This window comes from Peromyscus maniculatus, chromosome 11, assembly GCF_049852395.1.
Source record: "Peromyscus maniculatus bairdii isolate BWxNUB_F1_BW_parent chromosome 11, HU_Pman_BW_mat_3.1, whole genome shotgun sequence".
In the NCBI taxonomy this organism is placed as follows: Eukaryota; Metazoa; Chordata; class Mammalia; order Rodentia; family Cricetidae; genus Peromyscus; species Peromyscus maniculatus.
In genome coordinates, this window is record NC_134862.1 from 82923932 (window position 1) to 82938395 (window position 14464).

Here is a 14464-nt window from a genome sequence, read left to right on the forward strand (position 1 = left end):
CAACTGAATCTACCAGGCTGAGCTGACTCCCCAGAGGAAACCTTGCCTTAGAGGAAGTGGGAATGGGAGGTGGATTCAGGGGGAAGACTTGGGGATGGGTGGAGGGAGGACAGGGGAATTTGTGGCTGATATATAAAATTAAATTAATTTTAAAATAAAATATTTAAAACAAAAAACAAAAAGAGAAATTTTGAAAGTGAAAATACATAATTACAAATTAGAAAACAAAACTATTAAATGCTTGGATGTGCTGCAAAAGCCGCTGTTTATTCCCAGTTGCTTTGTGTCTCTACTTTAAAAGCGCCACTGTTAAAAGTATTTGATTGACCTTGTGGGTAGCCATTTTTTACTTCATCTTTTGGGCTTGAATGCTCAGTGGGTGTTCTTTTTTTTCCCAGCCTTGGTGACCTTGAAAGAGACAGTGAGAGATACTATGAGACTCTAGCATTTGAGCGAAAGCATTGTTTATATTTCTTCAGTATCCATCTTTGCCTATAGCCCTCAAGGGCCTTAAATGACTTTTGCCCCCTCAAAGGCTGTTGATCTTCTCTGCTTCATCTTCTCCATTACATTGTCTCATTTTGAGGCACTTTTTTCCAACTATGTAGTCCTTTATGAGATGACTTTTCACACTCAACATGAATTTCTTTGGGGCCAGAGAATTATAACAAAAAAGAAAAAGTAAAAAGTATTGGTTTATCCTGTCTATAGCATGGTTTAGAGTAGAAAAACAAAACGAAACTACATGAAATTCTGATTTTCCTCAGTACTACTGCTCTGGGTTATCAGATATAGTTGAACCTCACGGATTCTTGTATTCTTGAAAATGGAACAACTAATGTGTATATCCCTGTGTTAGAATGTAGCAGCAATTATATTTTGACTACGGTATCTGGAGTATACCTTCTGTTTAAACCATCTCTAAGGCTTTAATAGAGTTATTACAAGATAGACCCCTGCTCATTTTTGTCTGGCATGAACTATGTTGATCCTATTCCTCTATAAATTTTCTCTATCTATGTTTCCTCTAGCTTTCATTTTATCTTGACCTCTCCGTTTGTTTGTCTTAATTTGTAGTAGTGTTTACCACTGGCTTTCCATTTTCTGTCCTGTGATCCATAACTGCCATCACTGATCCACATACTCATCATGCCTAAGAATCTGCATTCAGTGCCAGGTAGCATAGGTAGAATTCAGTTCCACCACTTGCTATCTTTGTCAGTGACTATTTCTGATCATCTACAAAATGGAAATTATTAGTATCTCTCTTTTGCTACTTAAAGTCCCAGCTCATAGTAAGTATTTGGCAGGTGTTCTCTATTAGTATAAATGTGAATTTACTAAAGGGGGTTCAACATCAACATCAATCTGAACATCCTTCCACCCCCTAGGTGGTGTTCTTTGTTCTCAGTGTTAGTATCAGCACCATTTATCCTGTTTCTTAATGATATCACTGAATCACATTTGGATGTGCTTTGAACCCATTTTCTCTCTCACCATCATTACCATGCTGGTTGTAAAATAATGAAGGTCTTTCTTCTTAAACATTAGTCATCTCCAGGACTCAAAGCCCCATTTATCTTTTCCCTGCTTAGTACAATTATGAAATAGCTTCTGTTTTGTCTTGATAAAATAGCTGCCTAGTTTTTAAAATCATGCTCCATAGCCTTTGCATGTTTTAGTGGCATAAGTCTATGGTGATATTCAAACTGCCAAAGATTTCATAAGCAGCTTACAAAGTTCCTCAATATTTAATGCAAATACTTAATATGAAAGTGTATAATAGCACATAGTTGTGTCTAACTAATATTTCTGCCTCCAAGTCAAGTTTCTGTGCAACACAAATTTTCAAGACAAAATACTTTTTACTACTGTGTCAAAGTGATCAAGCATTCATCCTCATAAACCTTTCTGTATTTACCTTATCCACCATGAATGTTCCTTATCTCCTTATTTCTGACAATGCTACATTTATCTGATCATTTAAACAGCCATTTGGTATACTTTTCTCAGAGTTGTCATCTTGCATATGTTTAGATTTAATAGTGTTGATTCCTCTTCAGTGTTCATGTCATTTCTATTTCTTAGATATCTCTATCTCTCTAGTGTCTTCACCCAGTTAAGAAGGTAATACCCACTCATTTTTTATGATGTGCTAAACACTCTGATAACTCCTAAATATATAGGTATTTCTTCCCTTAAAATTCAGATTAAGAGTTTAGATTTCGCCAGAATTAGCCAACTCTTAATGGTTGTGACTGTCATTCAAATCACATCTGACTTATTAACAACCCTTGCTCTTGATCTCTATTCAAATGTATTTCCATGTCATTCTAACTTCTTCATACTTCTGGTTATTTAGAATATACATAAGAATCTTTGGATTAATTCTTCAATATCCATGTTTTAAAAATATTCCCCATAGAAAGGAGTATAAGTGCATCATCTCCATTCTCTCCTCCAGAGATAGAAGTATCTATGTAATACACTGAAAAGTCAATATTCAGAATCCTAAAGAAAGCATCAATTTCCACTTTGACAACTCCATTCCCAGTCTACTTCTTACCTTAATGAAACTGTGATCACCACACACCAACTTCAGTTGCTTGTCAATTGTTTTCAGTTGAAAGCAGAAGAGTCGAAATTTATCTCCTTCCTCACAGTTGATATTATACCATTTTCCATTCCCTAGAACTTCTATATTATTTTTATCATCATCCTTTATTTCATAGATTGTGTTCTTTGGGTTCACTTTTTTCTGCAAAATAAAATTAACATTCATTTTCTGAAAGTTAGCACATTCAGAGACATTGTTATAAAATCAAAAAAAGACATTTTGTGACAAAAATCACAGGAAAATATGAAATCTGTTTCAGAAATAGGCATATAGGTATCTTTACTGAAGTCTTCCCAAAGAATTTTCTTTTATTACTGCAGTGATTTACTTTTGTTATCTAGAAGATTTGTGCCTGAAAATGTTAGGACAATAAATGTTCTTCCTGTTTTTCACTACACCCTATTCTATTCCCTACCAATCTTGATTCCATAAACCACCCTGGTTAATCTCAGGACTCAGAACTTTGGACAACCATCTTTATATCTTCTGCTTATAAAGGCATGAATGGCCATTTGCTCCCAATGTTCATTCATTAAATAGGCTAAAAATCTACAGAACAATTAAGATTCCAGTAATTTATTCATTTAGACCCTTTCCATTTGCTTACCTCTTTCCATTATCATGTCCAAGTAAGTCAATGTCCCCAGTTCATATTGTATTGAGTTTCTCTCAAGCTGTTGCTCTTCAACTTTTCAATTGTGTTCATAAGCATAGTCTAAAGAATGTGCCTTAAAGTATGGGTTTTAACTGCAGGGTCTTTTTAAAAGAGGATGGACTAAACAGACTTAAAGTTGCCAAGTTTACAAAAAAATTGCTGAGTTGCCCAAGTTTGTCAATTTTAAATACTGAATCCTAAGACCCTGATTTTGGCCATTGATGCATCAATGAGAAGTCTGTGTATATTTTCTTCTGCAAATGAGAAAACTAGGTTCATTTGCCTCTCAAATGTCACTTCATACAATAGTTCTCAATTGCTATGGTCTTCAGAAATAGTTAATTAAGATAAGAGTCAACATTGAATGATTAAACCTACTATCTATAGAGATAGATGATTCATTCTATTGAGTAGTTTTTTTATTTAGAAGGATGCCAGCCAATCATGTATGATTCCAAATACCTGTCACAATCAATAATCACCCTGATTCAGTCCATCTATAGAAACAAAGTGTATAGAAAGAAAAGATTGAGTATTGTATAGTTGCAGTGGACTTTAAAATAACTGAGACAGTTGGCATGGCAGTGAACTATGTCCTACACCATTCCTGCTCACTGTGGCTGAGGGTAGGTATTTTGTAACTAGTAAAATAAAGAACCTTGGTAATTCATTTTCAGGGAACTCTTTAAGAGATATCTTAGGAAGTAGGTTGTTAGTATGTCACCCACTCTTATTCCTTAGTATATGGAGTGATTTCACCTGTTAACCCCAGCCATGTTAAAGACTTCCGTTACAATATTATTATAGCGATTGGAAAGTTATCATATTTGAGTTCAGGTATTGGTGGAGAAAAAGACAAAAACAAATTTTCAGGCATTACCTTATGTAATGTAAACAACCCATAAATCACTGCTCCAGGGCCATACTTGTGAAAATCAGAAATCTGGGGAGGTTTACTTGCTTTTCTGATAAGACTGTTGAAGACTTCAATCTTCTGGTCAGGACCAGCTTCAAACACAGAGGAAGCCTCATTTATCTCTAGGATTCCTTTGAACTTGAAGTAATTGGAGATTATTATGACATTCTTTTTTGTGAACTTCTCTTTCAGGTTGATGTTGAAAACTTTCACATGGAAATACTCATTCACAGTAGCCACTGTAGCATGTAACTGTAGCATGAAACATTTCTTTTACTCCGTGTTCTGATGGCGTGTATACAAATGGGTCTATTGCATTGAGCACCATCACTGTCACGGCATCCTTTTGGAGAACAGCACCTCTGGCAATACTCTGAATTTGGGTCTGTGTTTTTTTGGTTGAACAAACACAGGAATAAATATATAAGTTTATCAGTAAATACAAATTAACCTTTACATAAGATAAATCACAATCTCCACATAAGTCCTAACAATTTTGATGTATTTGTAGAAGTGTGGATAAACTAAAGAGGAATTATTTCATTAACCAAAAGGCTAATGAATGGAAGCAATGGGCTTCAGCAACCAAAGTTTGAACACTCACTGAAAATCAGAGGAATATTTCTAAGCAAGATATTCAGCATGAACACAGCACAAGATTTGAGATCAATTTTATGATGTACTTAAGTGAAATTATAATGAATTCTAATATATCCTTTGCTCTATGACCAAAGAATATAAAAGGGGAAATTTAAATACTGTTAAAAATACAGAATGTTAAATACAAACCATAAAGATGACATAGGACTTTAGTTAATACAGAACTACCTGGGGTTATTCTGAGGGAACAAATTATAATATATCTTTTAAGGAGAAACCAATCTGCTATAATTAAATGATCAAAAACTACATGAGCTGGCCCACAGTCATCACTTTTAAATAGGCTCACAAGTGGTACTTTGGTTGGACCTATGTCCTTATACATGGATAGAGAGTTTTCCTGAAGGGCAAAAATTTGCAAATCCAGAGAAATATTATCAGGCATCTAATCTGCTTTCTGCATAGTGTTCTGAGTTCAGTGGGTTTTAACAGAGTATTTCACTGAAGAGAAGATTGCCTTACTATAAGACAGAGTATGCAAAACAATGAAAATCTATAAACTTCATAGAAGAATAGGAGATAGTGTTATTGTTTCACAGGCCCAAGGGAATGAAAATAATCCAAGCTATCATGTAACAAACAATTATCACCTATGACTGATTAGATTTAATTTGGATCTGTTTTGTTATCAGTGTAACCAATTAGTATAAAATGAAAATAAAAAAGGAATATAATTAGTGTTAGTCATGGGTATATAAGTAAACAAGTAGCAATGACTAGATTTAAATTATCAATAAAGTTATAGGATATGCATAAAATAAATTAGTGGGTTTTTAGAAGGCCACCAAATGATCCTTAATGCACACATTTCAAAGATAATCACTGAAAGTGGTACAGAGTTTGTAGTAGTAGATAAGCAATCTAAAATGAATTACTTAAAAAAGGAACAGAAACACTGATGTAACCATTGAATATGTTATGAATTTTAACTTAGAAACTTGGAAAGATAGCCCTGATATGTTAAATTTGAAAAGCAAATAATAAATAACTATTTTGAGATGTTACACTAGAAAAATTTTCCACATAATTATAAAAGTATCTGAGAAGTACAAAGCAAACCCTTTAAATTATCTGAATGGTAAGGTTTGAGGTGAATAAACTTTCTTCTGTTATTGCTTAATTGTCTGATTATATTTCCTCGAGTGAGAAAAAAAAGGGGTAGAGGTGAAGAAGGAGGGATAGAGAGAGGAAAGGGAGAGACCAGAGATTGGATGCTGATAATGTTGTAGTCTTCCCTTTGTGACAAATCATTTGTTTCCTTCAATGAGAACTCAGAAAAACTAAGAGGCATCAATCATCCTATTTTTCATGTGTTATTACATTAATATTGATTGATACTTGATACTGAAGGAATATTTGACAAGACCAAATGAAAGTATCCTGACCTGAAAAACTTATACATGGCATAATAGATTGTAGCTCACTTCTTTCCACTCCCAGTTTCTGGTGAACATCATATTTTCCTATATTTCCATTTCTTTTTAATTTCCCTCATTACATTTTTCTTCTCTCCAAGAATTTTTATTTTTCTATTATTTTTATTTAATTTTTATACATTAGGTATTGATTATAATTCATCTCCCCCAACTCTCCCAGATCTTCTCCTCTTCCCATTTAACTTCATGTTCTTCCTCTCATTCTCAAAAAATAAAATAAAAACATAAAAAGTAAAATCAGAAAAAAATTCCAAGTAGAACAAAATACCTCGCCCCCCTCAAAAAAAAATCTCATGGAGCTCTTTTTATATTGGCCAACTATTCCCAGCCATGGGCACTATTCTCGAATGTGGTAGATAGTCTCCTTTGGAGAAGCCCTTTGCTAGTGAGTATCAACTGAAAATAGCTTCTTGGTTAGGAGTAGGACTGTATGTCCACTTCCTCCTCTCAGTTCTGGGACCCCAGGTGGCTTGAACCTGTGCTATTTAAATGTTTGCCTCCAGTGTATGAGTTCATATGTGCATCAGTCCTGTTTGAAAGACACTGTTTCCTTGAAGTCATGTACCATCTCTGGCTCTAACAATCTTTCATCCTCTCCTTCCACATAAATCCCTGAGCCGTGAGAAGAGGGAGTTGATGAAGAAAACCCATTGAGGAATGGATACTGTAAATCTCTCACTGTCTGCACAATGGCCTGTTGTGGTTCTCTGTGTTAATTCCCAACTATGACAAGAAGAAGCTTCTGTGATGAGAGGTGAATGAGGCACTGCTCTATGGATATAACAGTATGTCATATGCTATTGCTATGTTCCTTCAGCAGAATAATAGTAGTAGGTTTCTCCCAGGCCCATGGCTACCTAGTCTTAGGCTCTTAGCTCCTTTAGCAGTGACTGATAGAGGTTCTAACTTATGGAAACAGTACTCATTGCTATGACACTTGCATATGCTGGACTCATCACCTCTCCCTTCCTACGTGGGATCAACACAAGCCAGGAAACTCCTCATTGTCAAAAGAAATGCCAAATTCATTCAGTGTCTTCATAGCAACAAAAGGTTACGGTACAGCAAATTCTATATTTGTATCACCTGTCTTTATATGTTTCTGCCTTTGTATGGAGATTGACTTCTAACATATCTAGTCTCTGTGTTTTTCCTAATTAATTAAATATCAGTGGCAAGTGCATGATATGGTCAGAACGTCAAGATCCGATTCTGATGTTTGAATTGAAGAAATAAAAGTGAGACAGAAAACCTGTACCTTAGCCAAAGAAGTGTTGAATGAAGCCAAAGATGAGGTCTGCAGCTCTGGGGACTGGCATCTGGCTGTGGCTTCCTCAGGACAGGGAGAGTGATCTGGCCCCTCAGACTGCTTGGTCTTTTTCACTCCAGTCTTTTCTCTATTAATACTTTTTCTTTTCTGAAAGTATATCCATTGGCCTGTTAATGAGTCTCAGTACCAAGTGAACAGAATGTATCTTCATTATTAGGTAGTGGATTTATTATGTCTGAATATGTTGGAAACTTGAAGAAATAACACTCACCTTTTCCCAGGCCTAAGATATGATCATAAATAGTCATAAAATGTGTGCATAAGTTGTTTCATTAAACAAAGAGAAAGGAAAGTGTTATATACATAATTTTTCTGACATTACCTCTCTGGTAGGACATAGTTGAATTTGAATTTGAAAAGTTGGTTTGTGTAAACATGAACACCATTGTTCTACCCAATTTTAAAGTTCACAATTCTCTGGTAGGAGAGTGCTGCATGGCCACTTACCATGAGTTTCAGTAAAGCTTGACGATAAACTAATAAAGCAATGAGTCCTTGATGGACAGAGTAGGGAAGAGCCACTGCTGACCCCTCTGTGGATGGCCAGCCTGCTGCTGTTCCTCAAACTCACCTGAGCTGTGGATGTCTCCCCTCCATCAGATGCTACTGTGTTGCTGGTAGTTGATGTGGGTGTATCAGAGCCTGCTTCTTACTTCCTTTTTCTCAGTGGGGATTTTCCTTTTACTAGAATGGGTATAATTTTCATCACAACAAATGCATCAACAAAAGAGCCCAATAAACCAACACAGAGGACTTGGAACCATCTAGTTTTCCTGCCATTTTCTCTCCATTGCATTCATAACTATGTTTATTCTATTAGTTTACTGTGGGGGCACACCACTAAAGGCACAGCCTTAGACACAGTCTCCACTACTTGATGTTTTTTTTTTTACTTGTCCCCTCTAAAATGAGAAAACGCTTCCTGTCTTTGAACCCATGTTCATCAGCTAAGCTTTTCTCATTCCCATTCTCTGAAAAATCCAAATTGTTATCACACTGACTAGTAATGTTTTATGTATAATACTCTCAAATCATAGAAAGCAATGAAAGGAAATCTGATATAAACTTGTGTAATGTAAAATGCAGTTTCAGAGCTTCATTATGTTAAATGCTGGGGTCAGAGTTGTGTACCTGTATATCTAATACTTTTTAAATTTAGTGACTTTATAAAGAGAAGCTTCTTCATATCATAAATATGCAGACTTGTACTTAAGTATTAAATAATATTTGTTAGCAGAAAAAATATTAATGAATGGGTCAGATTGTTAATTGAGTATTAAATGTACTCTATTTATATGCTTTAAGTGATTTTTTCATTGTTCACTTTATCACTTTATGGTTTTGTTACCATGTTGGGTATTCTAATCTATCTTAAAAACTGCTTTTTATTTTATTTACCTCCAATGTAAAAGAAGTTTACCCTGAAATATATCAAATTTCTTTGTGAGAAAGGGTTTCTTGAAATCAACTTGTTGACATCTGAAATGCTTCAACCCCCATAATGTCTAAGGCACACAGTGGTAAAGCGACACATCAGCTCTGATCGCTGCAGGGAGCCAGAACTTTTAGGGAGGGAAGAAAAGGGATGAGTGTCCAAGGTGCTCCCATGTTACCTTTTGCTCTCTCTGTTTCAAGTTTTTTAGCAAGGTTTTCAAGTTCTTTAATTCTTTGACACACTTCTGTCAGTTTTTCCAAGCCAGCATCTTCTGGGAATTTGTCCTCCATCAGGTCAGACAACTGAATTTTGTCATAGTCATCTTGCATCTTTTTTGTTAGCTTTAGTTCTTGTCTTAGTAAGGACTTGATTTTCCTAAACTGGTAGTCATCCACATCCACATCCTCTAATTCTTGTGAAGAACAATTGTCTTGTATTCACTCATTATCTCTAAAATTATGGACAATCCTAAAAGGTGAAAATGGACATAGGATTACAAACATATACAGACAATTCCAAAACAACCATATTTCTGTGTGAGTGAATGACTGCAATTGATAATGTCCATAATTGCATATGAGAGAAAAACTGAGTTAAATAATAGCTGTGCCACTGTGAAGACTAGATGTAGAACTTCTGTATTAATAAACAAGTCTAGGATATTCTTCCCCATTAGCCATGTTAGGTGACTTAGACCAGTGGCAGTTGTGGTGGAAGAAAAGAGTTGGAATCAGTGATTGTTGCAGTGTTTAGAGTCTGGGCTGAGTGCTAATATACTGGATCCTTTTTCCTTTGTTACTTGGTTCTGGAGCCTGTCCATGGATATCTATCTGCCTGTGGGTTTCTGATTTTTTTCCCATTCTAAAGTGACCTATATGCATATGAATTGCATCCTATTACAGTGTACCTGGATGAACAATAACTGAAGAAAGATGACCATGCTAAGCCACTGACCGTTGTCCACTAGGCTTTCCATCAAACACCCCTCATTAGCATCCTGTCTCTCCTGGGGTTGGATTGTGATCTTTGGGTTCTTTGTGCTCATATTACTGTCAATTTCTCAACATCTACATTCTTTTCAGAGCAGAACCCTAGAATTTATTGGCTTGAATTGTGTCAGTAGTTTATTGATTTTTATCCTTTCAAGATTGACTCAGTGGTTCTTATTTGTTCATAGACACACTTTTCTACCTCCATGTTATTTTTAAATCCTCCCCAGACCTTTTAATGGTTTCCTAATTTATTAAAAATGTTCCTTCCTCCTAATATATATTGGAAGACATTGAATAATCTGCACTCTTCCATTTAAGTTTAGTTTTATTCCTGAGGTCATATGCTTCAAAATATAAAATATATTCCTATTATCAAGGATTGTGGTTTGTTTAATTTCTTTTTCATTGTTTGGCAAGCCATTGTCACATTTCTTTCTCTAATTTTCATAAACTTTGAAAACTTTAGAGTTAAGTGGGGTGTGTGATGAGAGGGTACGGTAGTAGAAGAAATAGAGAGAGGAGTAACTAACACTAATTATATTTCAAAAACAAAGTGGGAAACCTATTACTGTAGAAGTTTCCATATATCTATCTATCTATCCATATATATATATATATATAAATATATATATATATATTCTTTCTATCTATCTGTCTTCTCTCCTCTATTTCTAGCTATCTAAATATCTATTAAGGATTCACATGAAACCAAGAGGTGGTGACACACACCTCTAATCCCAGCACTCTGGAGACAGAGACAGGTGGATCTCTGTGAGTTTGAGGCCAGCCTGGTCTACAGAGCAAGATCCAGGACAGACACCAAAACTACACAGTGAAATTCTGTCTCAAAAAAGGATTAACATGAAATTACTGTATAATGGACAGCAATGTTTCTACTAGACACCACAGTTTAACAAAAAGCCTAGTGCTAGAAATGAATTTGCTCTCTTGAAGTGAAAGGTCCTTCAGTTTTTATAGACCCCCACCATATAGCCTATTGATAATGCTCTTAGGTACAAGCCAGAACTTTATGGTAAGACTCTATTGCAGAGACACCACATCCTGGATGAACAGAAAATGGTGATTTCTACTTGGTACTCACCTGGAGGCCTCATCCCTACTGGTTAGATTTTCCAGTTCTGGAAGTTACTGTGCACAATACCAGAAAAGCCAAATAATCATTAACTTTACTCCGTTGTGGATCCTTGCATGCACCATAACAACCATTCTGGCAACATGCTCACTGGTGCAACAGTAGCATCAATGTTGTGGGATTAACCATCCATTTTGTGATTTGATCTAAGGACTGTATGAGTGGAAACCCGTACCTGGCACCATTACTGAGACTGAAAACCTGTGACTAGACTACTCATAGTCCCTAGTGGAGAATCTATTAATTTTACACTGCTAAATAGGAGTTGAATTAAACTTGTTATTATTTCCACAGGTCTTTCAACCCTCATCATAGAAATTTGTAAGGAACTAATAACAAAAATTAGAAAATTAAAAGCAAGAAAATACTGACGTTCTGGAAATTCCCCAAATTCCCCAATGGACAGAGTGTTATGCTCTGTAGCTCATTCATATTTTATATACTTCCTTGATGGCCTTCAGAGAATGGAATGAGTCCAATATTCCAATTCAATATATGGTATTTTAGTTTGGGAATCATGCTGATGTGGACCTCAGTTTAATTGAATATTAAATTTCTAGGGTTGTCAATTGCTTCCCTTTTGGGGGAGAAAAATTGAACATCCTCCATGCTCAAAGAAATCCAAGGTTGAATACAATATTCACACAAGGACACATGACAGGGAAGATAAAGATTATTAAGAGAAAGACATACTCTGTAAGATATAAGATATTAAAAAATAGATCATCTATATAGTCAAGGAGGAGATTACAGCATTTTCTCAACCATGAAACTCCCTTTTCTAACACACCATTCTAATTTTCATAAAGTACTGATCTTCTGATCCCAGGAAAAATTAAAATAGAAAGATTTTATTTGGGTTGGTACTTGTGAAAACACAACTATTTCAAATACAACCAGATATGTGATGACAAAGACTATGTGTAATTTTTATGGGATCTGTTTACATGAGAATCCTCATTTTGTTAAGGAAGTTTTATTGCTTTTGATTTTGGACTAATCATCCCAACTTCAGTAGAATTTTCAGTATTACACAACATAGTATACATGCATCAATGCCTATCTATGCCCATTAGATTCTGGTATCAATATGTGTCGATTCTCACCACTGAAAAGCTAATCACTTTCAATGTTCAGTTTCTTTAAAAAACCTAAAGTCTCTTCCAAATTTCAAAGCCTCTCAAAAATATTCCAAGTCTCTCTAAAATTCTCAAGTCTTTAAAAATTCTAAGTATCTCAACTGTGAGCTCTTACAAAATAAAAATAAGTTACTTACATTGTTTTTACAAGATGGAAAAACCAGGTCACACTTTCATTTGAATCAAAGCAAAGTCAAGTTCTACAAGGTAAAAATGTTGTCTGGTCTACAAAGGGCCTTGGCAACTCCATTTCTCTTGCTTTTCCATCCAAGCATACCTAGTAGTTCTTCTGTGCTTAGACTGCCTCTCTCCACACCTGCTGCTACACTTGATGTCATCCTAGGGTACTGACACCTCAAGAATGCTGGGGTCCCTATGCACCTAATTAATATCTTTACCAGTGGTCTTTCATGGTCTTTCATAGTGACAAGCTTCACCTATTCCCTATGATCCTTTCATGCCCCGAAACCAGTACCATCTGAGTGAGTCTTTCACATACAAAGTTTGATTGTCAGCACAAGGGACAGCCTTGTTCCAATCTGGACCAATACTTCAAATTCTTTGTACTGACAGTGAGAAAATGCTTCCCAGATTATACCTCAATATGCTGGTCTCTTCTTAATCACAGTCAGTTCTTGAGTCCCAGTTGACCAGAATCACAGATTTGTAATTTAAATATTGAGTGCCCCGCTATATTCTTTAGGGGATACTTAACCTTCTTTCTGAAATTTCCAGGCCAAACTCCCATCATCTTTACTGCCTCTGCTTTATCTTGTAAGTTCCCACAATAGTTCATTAATCTCTAAACACTCAATAACTTTTATGTCCCAAAGTTACAAAGTTCTTTCATAATCCTTCCTAAAACACAGTCAGTGTGTCACAATAATATCCCTCAACCCAGTACCAATTTCTCTCCTAGTTACAGGTTCTATTGCTTTGATAAAACACCATGACCAAAACCAACTTGGGAAGAAAAGTGTTCATATCATTTTACACTTCTGCATCACAGTTCTTTAGTGAAGGAAGTCAGAGCAGGAACTCAAGGCTAGAACCTGGAGGTAGGAACTGAAGAAGAAGCCATGGGCAACACTGATTACTGGCTTGATCCTCATGGCCTGCTCAGCAGTCAGGACCACCTGCACATGAGTGGCACTGCCCCCAATGGGTTACACACTCACATCAATCATTAATCAATCATATGCCCTTTCTACTCACTTTCCTACAGGCAATTTTGAAGGAAGTGTTTTCATAATTCGGGTATCTCAACCCAGATAATTTTATCTTGTGTGAAGTTTACAAAAAACAACCATAATATCTCCTCAGAAAGAGATAATACTTTAAATGTTGAATTCATACGCCAACAATAGTATATGGTATTTCTTAGTATTTTATGTCTCTTGATAGGACCATGATAAATAGTAACACAGAATATGTTTTGACCCAATTGCACAAATGTGCAATGTCCTCTTCATGTATTTGTGAAAGAGCATGCTCATCTGTGAATTTGAGAAAACCCAAAATATTTTGATAGATTCAGCAGTGTATTTTTCAATTACAAAGCGTAAACATATGCAAACAATTTAGAATGTTTGAGAAACAGAAATGATACACCAAGAGAGATAACCTTACATACTTACAAGTCTGAAATCAACTTCTGAAATACTCTGTTCAAGTACACATTAAGAACTCTAAAGGGTATATGGAAAGCCTTTAAAGTATTCTAAAAGTAGTCAATAGAGATATATTTTTAATTAACTCTCCCTCAGGCCCCTACATTTTTTCACCAGAAAATAAATAAATCTAAACAATCTAAAACTAAAGAAAACAATAACTTTCAAGATGACAGAAAATAACTCACTTTGTTTGAGATACTGCTGATGTAAAAGATAATGATAAGTGTGGTCATGGATGAATAAAAAAACAGATGTACTTGAATAACTGTGACTCTGTGGACTTTGTACTATACCTGTCCATTGTTTCTCATGCTGTGCAATATGAGAATACTAGAGAACAGCTACATGTCCTGATATATTTTCACTAAATACTATTTTACAGTAATTATTTGATGTCACTCTCCTATTGTTTACCCAATCATTTACCAAAGCCAAGAAGTTCCTTCACACTCTCCAGC

At 35.5% G+C, this 14464-nt stretch overlaps 1 non-coding gene across 1 annotated transcript; it reads right to left on the reverse strand.

Annotated features, from left to right (window-relative positions):
* Positions 1 to 244: 244 nt before the first annotated feature.
* On the reverse strand, positions 245 to 8106 carry LOC102923127 (uncharacterized). The gene is made up of 3 exons (XR_013043412.1): positions 7543 to 8106; positions 2567 to 2758; positions 245 to 408 (listed from the first exon to the last, which is right to left on the reverse strand). It is a non-coding gene; the product is annotated as an uncharacterized LOC102923127 (transcript).
* Between the last annotated feature and the right edge of the window lie 6358 nt (positions 8107 to 14464).